General features: G+C 38.8%; 1 pseudogene across 1 annotated transcript; it reads right to left on the bottom strand.

The window, feature by feature from the left end:
- Positions 1-4,764: 4,764 nt before the first annotated feature.
- Positions 4,765-7,099, bottom strand: LOC309620963 (transcription factor A, mitochondrial pseudogene; annotated as a pseudogene). Its single transcript has 3 exons — positions 7,088-7,099; positions 5,599-5,904; positions 4,765-5,258 (listed from the first exon to the last, which is right to left on the bottom strand). The product of its transcript is annotated as a transcription factor A, mitochondrial pseudogene (transcript).
- Between the last annotated feature and the right edge of the window lie 523 nt (positions 7,100-7,622).

Below are 7,622 nucleotides of genomic sequence, written 5' to 3'. Positions count from 1 at the left end.
ATTTCTGCTGGTTACAAGGGTAATCTGAAGTGTAACTGTTGGAATCGGTGGCTGAGTGGAGGAGAGGGTCATTTGAAACAAGGAAGTCAAGGAATAAAATGGCCAGGGTAATGGGTAGGTTGGCCATGTGGACCCTGAAATCCCCCAGGATGATGTCAGCAGGACTTGGGATAGAAAGGAAGGAGCCAGTTGCTGAAGTCTCCAGTGAATACAGAAGAGCGACCATAAGTTCAGTTGATAACAGGGACCAAGATGGGGAAGTGGTAGCACACCCAAACAGTATGGACCTCAGAGGAGGGAATAATGACTTGAAAGTGGCATCCCCCAGTGTGGAGGGCACCAACCTTACCTCCCAGACTACGGAATGTGGGGTGTTGAGAGATGAAGTAGGCACCATTCAAGAGGGCTGCAAAGGAAATGGTGTCCTGAGAGGAAAATCAGATTTCCATTAAGGTAAGGAGGTGGAAACAAAATGCTCAGAAAAGGCATTGAGGATATAAAGGAGTGTGATAGTTATGTAGCAGCCCCTCCAGAAAAGGCGTGATGGAATGTTTGGTTGCTGAGAGAAGAGGGGAACTTTGGGTAACAGGAGAGGAAACAGTATTATGGTGAAAAGTATACTTGGGAGATGGGAGATAGGGGAATATATGACTAGAGGGGCTTAGAGTTGGGAAAACACCTCTGAATGTAAGCCCATAAGCTACCCTAGATTTAGTCCTGCCGGCCTCTGGGAGGACCAGGCTTAGACTTTCCGAATTCAACTAAGGTTTGGAAAAAAAAAAAAAGGCCACGAGGTTATCAAGTCCTGAGGATACTAGGGATGGGATGGAGTGGGGTGGATAGGACCTGATGGTCTTATATTTTGTTAGACTAAAGGACACTTCAGGTAGTTTTTTTCAGAACAAAAGAATGTTTGCCTCAAAGAAGTCTGCAAATCCATACCTCTTAAGATATGGAAAATGTTTGCAGCTTTGAAATAAATTTTTTCAGTTTCTAACCATCCCATTCAAGTTATTTAAAATTGTAGGGGCTTCTACCAGAGCATCTATTCAGTTACAAAGAATCATTATCAAGTGCTATAAACAGAACACAAATTTAGTTAAAAAAAAAAAAGACTATATGATTACTATTATCAGTGGGACCAAAAAGAGCCAGGATCATTCTTGGTTTAAATATTTAAAGATACTGCTCCAAACAAAATAAAGGGGTTTGTTACCTTCTTAAATAACCTCTGCAGTTTTAATCCGGTCTCTTGGTTTGTTGTGATGTATTGAGGCAATATGACTACAGCTAGTCACTTCCATTGGGGTCAATTTTACCTAAAAGGCTGCAGCACTGGTAGATGACTAAAGGTAAGGAAGTGGTTTGAGTTGCTGACGGGAAAATTGCCTTAGCAGTTTTTTCTTGCCTGTTTTCAGAGGCTTGCTAATGTTGCCACCAAAGAGTACCACTGGACCCCAAACTCCTTGGTTCTTTGCAATCATGGGCTCTCCATCACTGCTGAGAATATATAGTTATGCAAGCTCCAGTATCCCAGCTTAAAAGTACCACTGGCCAATCAAAGTGTATTTTGATGACACAATCATTTGTAACAGTTTTTATTGGTTAAACATGGTTTTATTTGGGGGGTTTGCTTCAAATACTAGGAACTTGTTTGGGTGTGTGTAACCAGATTAAACTAGAATTGGCTTCCTAAACATGGAGCTTGGGTGTTTTAAATGTTGTATTTCACTTATTTAGTAAAGTTACTGATTCTAAATATATATCTAGACTCTGATTTTACTCCAAATGTTAACATTAAAAATGCATTTTGTATAGTTATGTTGAGAACCTCAACGTTTATATAATCACTCAATTTTACAGATAAGAAAACTGAAACTAAGAGAGACAAACTTGCCCAAGGTCACATACAGCTGGTAACTGTCAAAGATGAAGTGTGTTTTTTTTCCACTTGTAGTAATATTTTAATTCAGAAATTTAAATATACACATTCATAGCCAACTATTTAAAAAAGCATATGCCCTGTAAAAAAAAAAAAGGGAGGCATTTCCAAAAAAGGAGTTAGCCAAAAGCAATAGCAAAATTACATGATTACAGTAGGCTGAATTTGCACATAATATCCCTTAAACATCAGAAAGTAAAATAATTACACACTGACCCCTGTCATCAAATTATTTCAAAAAATCTAATATTGGTATTCTAATGAACAAAAGTATAAACATCTCTTTATGACCAACTGCTCAGACAGCATACACACTGCTTTCATTTCCTCAGCATCCTTTCTCTTGGCACTATTCTTTAGCTCTTACAGCAATTACTTTGTTGGGTCAGTTTAAGAAAAGTCTAAAAAGTAAGGCTTTATATGACTGGCCACTGGTTATTGATGTAAGCTCTTATTCTTTATAATAGAATATTTGTGTATATTGTTAAACTGGATGGCATTTGATATATGGCATGCCAGTCTTCAACATGTACTGAAGTTTATTAAGAAAGGTGTGAAATCAGATTATCCTAATATTTAAAGTATTAACAATGACATTCTTTTAGAAACAAAGAAAAACAAATAAAATGATATTATCATAAAATGGTTTTGCTCTAGCTCCTTTCACCGTTTCATACTTTTCCTCCCTATGTTAAGATGTAAATATTTAAGAACTTACCAGACACTGAACTTCCCAGTATATTCGGAAAGATAAGATTTGAATGTGTTTGGTACAAAATGATATAGGTACTTAAATGCTAAAAGAGCTCAGAAAGTAATTGCAAAGATGTGTTTTATACTACACTTGTCCTGCAGGTGTTTACATAACTCGTTTCTCTACCTCACCCACTCTATACTATTCATTACAAACACGGACTCCTATGTGCTCCCTGGGCTCATCTGAAGCACAGAACACAGTAAATTATTTGAGTGATTATTTCCTCCATTCTCCTGAGGATGATACAAAATCAGTACCATTCTAGATGCCATAGGGAATTAGTGCTTAATTCTCTCCTGGAAACCTAATTGAGAAAAGCTTGTGATAGACACTAGCACACGTCCTTTTCTTCCCTAACCCTTCCTCCCCAAAATACTCTAGCCTCATGGTGCCTATTTACCTAATGGTAGACTTTGTCCTGTATTCCTATCCACAGAGGAAAGTTGTTTGAATAAACTCAGCTTCATATATTTAAATCTTAGGCTTCCTCTTAAGCTATATTTTTCTCTACAGTCTCTACCTTTGCCAAGTTTGGTATGTAACAAGCCATTTTTTCGTGCTTTTTACTTATTTTCTATCCACAAACTACAAAAATCTTCATTTGTTTCTGGAGATGTAGAATACACAGTTTTTTGGCATAATGTTTTGTATAATATAAAGTAAATATAAATTTTGAGTTAGCCTATTCCTGTGAACTGATGATGACAGTTGAATATTTTGCTCAAAAGGCTGGTGTGGATTTTGAAAACTTTGCTTGACTCTCCTAAGAGGATAAACAGATGCTAAAAGATGGTAAGGTTTATATGCTAACTGGCAAATTCTTAAGATTTATTTTACTGAGCCGTAGCAAATAAGATCGTCTCATTCCACGGTATAGGGGTCAGTCTTTGCAGGCTATGCATCTCTGTAGCAACTAGTCAACTCTGTCACTGTTGTACAAAAGCAGCCATAAACAATGAGTATGGCTGTGTTCCAATAAAACTTTATTTATGGACACTGAATTTCATATTAATTTTCATGTGTCTTGAAATATTCTTTTTTTTTTTAACCATTTAAAATTGTAAACACAATTCTTAGCTCGCAAGGCCATGAAAAGCAGGCAGTGGGCTGGATTTGGCCAACAGGCCAGAGCTGGCTGTCCCTTATATAGGCTTTTATATGTTATGCAAAATGTTTAAAAACTACAGGTTCCAAGTCTAGAGACTTAGGAGACTTATGTTTTTTTAGATCTCTCATTTTAAAACTTATACCAAATAAGTTCTCTACTTTCTAGATAAATATACTCACATAAGAGAAAAAATAATTCAGAATACAAATTCCTACTTTAAAAAACAAACAAACAAAACACCCCCAGAAAGCTGTAAAATGAATGTTTCACCTTAAAACATAATTAGGAAACACTTAAATTTTTATTCTATGCAATATAAAACACTATGCATAGATTTGGTACATAATTTTTTAGTTTTTAATTTAGGAAAAAAGATAATGAGGAAAAGGTTTAAAAATCTCTCTATCCCTTTTATAAAAGTTGCAGCTGACACCAGAAATCCCTTGCATGTACAACCATCAACTCTGACTACAATATGAATTATACTTAGGATTTGGAATTTACCAACATGAGTTCTGGATGCTCTTTTAAAAATGCACAATTATATCGTGGAACACTATGGCTTCTACAAACTTTGAGACACTTTTGAATAGGAAACTCCTGCCTCCATAATATAAGGAAACAAGAATATTCTTTCCATAGTCATAGAGTATAAAAAACTTCACAGTCTGATTTACCTTTATCAAAGGTAAAATGATTCACTGCTACATTTCATGGATTATTTTGATGCTCAGTAGTTCCTAAACACAAAATAAATTCCACATGAACTCTTATCAGTTTGGGTTTTCCAAAGCAAGACACCAATACAAAATGTATTGAATTGGCTGGCAGAAGTCCATGGACTACAGAAAAGGAATTAAATGTAAACGTTTACCAACTTTATCCATTCTAATTTTACAACAGCTTTGGGTATTGAGACCTAATTGGTTTCTTGTGTCTATCCATTACAAACGTAACTCAGTCTTCTATTTTAATACTTCTCAGGGTCATTTTTTGCTGGGTATTTCATTGAGCATCGTATAAGATCATCTCTTCCAACTTCAATCACTTGTTCTTCTCAAGATTTCATTTCGTTACAATAACGAACTTTTTCATCTTTAGCAAGTTGGGTATATACTTGCTTTAGAGAACTAGAGAGATTTTTCCTGTTTTCACTTACAGTTTTCAGCTTTACTTGTGATGTACCATCCTTAGGTTCCTGAAAGTGTTCAGCTATAAAAATGTTATAAGTTGAGCGAGGTCTTTTCGGCTTTCCAAGCATTGTTAACTCTCTTTTCTATTAACGCTTTCTTTTTTAAACGTTTCTGCATGATTTCTTTTTCCAAAGATACCATTTGACTTGGAGTTAGTCGTTCTTGAATTCTGTTTATCTCTTCTTTGTATGCCTGCCATTCTGCCCTGTAAGTATCTTTGTGTATCTTTTTCTCTGAATCAGGATGTTCCCTCCATAGCTCGGCGATTTTTTTAAAATAATTTATGTATGTATTTATTTATTTATTTTTGGCTGCATTGGGTCTTTGTTGCTGCGCGCGGGCTTTCTCTAGTTGTCGCGAGTGGGAGCTACTCTGTGTTGCGGTGGCTTCTCTTGTTGTGGAGCACGGGCTCTAGGCACGCGGGCTTCAATAGTTATGGCACGCAGGCTCAGTAGCTGTGCCTTGTGGGCTCTAGAGCGCAGGCTCAGTAGCTGTGGCGCACAGGGTTAGTTGCTCCACAGCATGTAGGATCTTCCCGGACCAGGGCTTGAACCCGTGTCCCCTGCATTGGCAGGCGGATTCTTAACCACTGCACCACCAGGGAAGCCCCGATTTTTAAAATTAGTTCTGAATTTTCCGCATCTGGGTTCTGAGCTTTAATTATAGGTAGCTGTTCTTTAGAAAATCGAACGTATGAAGTCATAGGCTTCCTTGGATAACCACTCATGTTGGATGAAAAGCAACTTGGTACATTCGCAAAACTGAAGGGAGAGCGCAGTCGACGGCCACAGCCCGCGCAGAGGTCCGCTCCTGGCTTTCCCAGAGCACTCAGCACGTCCCACTGGCGCAATAGAATAACCCCAGCAATGACGACTTGAACCCGCGAGCGACCCTCCCGAATTTGCTGTCATGCCCGCCACTCAAAGATGAGGTTTTAACCCGGATCGGAATGCTTTTTTATCCACGCTCTTAAACCACTGCGCTGCAGTACCGTACACCTGTCTTCTGCAGTGGACGTTTGGAAAATACTTAAAACTGGATTATAGGGTTGGTCACTTTTGAAGTACAACATCACATGGGCTGATGTGAAGTATAATTATATACAAGCTACATCTTAAGTATGTGTTACTGCAGGATCTCCCTGCCATGGCTTATCCGTCCCAGTCACTGAAATCATCTGCGCTTCTATGATGACATGTTCTCAGATGTGCTGTGGCGTGCGTGCTTACCTCAACATTGTTTTCAGTGTTAGTTCAGTCTGCCTTCCAAGTTTGCCCATAAAGTGAGTAGATAAGTAGGTGAGTGTTACAAGTTATACATCTTGGATGCTTAATGAAATTTTAGTGCCACCCTTTGGCATGTTCCCTCAACAGGGTGGCCCAAAAGTTTTAGTGCTGTTTTAAGCTTTAAATATAAATACATTTTCATTGAGCACCCACCAGATTACTAGATAGAAAATCCCAGATCACTCTACCATTTATGAGACAAGTCGAGGAGCTAAGCATTAAGGGTTGGGTCACGGGGAGTACAGGCTTTGGGATGGAACAGAGTGAAAGGGTGTAGACAAGAAAGCAGTCAGCTCCCCAGGACACGATGTAGGAGCTCCCCGACAACCTTGAGCATTTTCAGTCAAGTTACCAAATTTAGAAAATGTTGAGTATCTGGATTTCTTGTAGGAAATGGCAAAGCCTTTCTGGGTTAGACACAGGATAGCCAAAATGGCAGGCACAAGTGTCCGAGAGCATGGAGGCATTGAAGTGTGAGGATGTAAAAGCACGGAAATCCTCTGGAGAGTGCAGAGACATGGGCTGGAATTGGGGATGCCCCAAGCCAGTATCTGGGCTACACCATCGTTAGTATGGACTCCCCTTGAATTTGTATAACAAAGTTGACCAGTCTCAGTGGCTCATGGCTTTTCTTTCTTTATCAGGTCTCAGATTCTTCATAGTAATAACTAACGTACTGAGTGCCTTCCTTCTATGTTCTAGGCTCTTTACAAACATGCATTATTTCCTCTATCCAGGCTATCATCTGAAAGAAGGCTTCATAGCTGAAGGATCTGACCTCAGAGAAGTTAAGCAACTTACCCCAGTTTCCATAGCTCATGACTCCAGGCTTCTTCTAGTAAAGCACTCGGCCTCACATGTCTCATTCCACAGCTGCCTTCTATTTTCAAAAGGAATTCCTGACTTTTACCTCTTTCCCCTTAATACTATGCCTAAGACCATCTCCTTATCTTGGTCAATTTTTTCTGGCATAGTGAATAGAGAGTCTTGTGCAACTGTTGTAACCCAAGAGATGCAAAGAGTACAGGTACCCTGGTTGCCACAACAGAAGGTACGAACCATCCTTAGCTCTGCCCACAGGCTCACTAAGTCATAGGTTTCTCTTGGTATCACTGAGACCATCTCAAGCTCCTGGAGCATGGAAAATGCTCCTACTATTTAAAGAAGAAAACAAAATCATTCGTACATAGTATTGGCATCTAGTAGGTAATTCAATAAATGGTCTTGACTAATCAGTAATTTAGTAACTTTTATTTTTATAATGTGGGTTGTGGGGTGGAGGGGAGGAGAAACACAGAACAGTTTTTCTGTGGTCGATTCTATAAGTTTGGGCGGG

Source organism: Balaenoptera borealis (assembly GCF_965194805.1).
Source record: "Balaenoptera borealis genome assembly, chromosome: X".
Lineage (NCBI taxonomy): Eukaryota > Metazoa > Chordata > Mammalia > Artiodactyla > Balaenopteridae > Balaenoptera > Balaenoptera borealis.
Note: the sequence above shows the minus strand (reverse complement) of the source record. Positions and strands in the feature narration are given on the sequence as shown.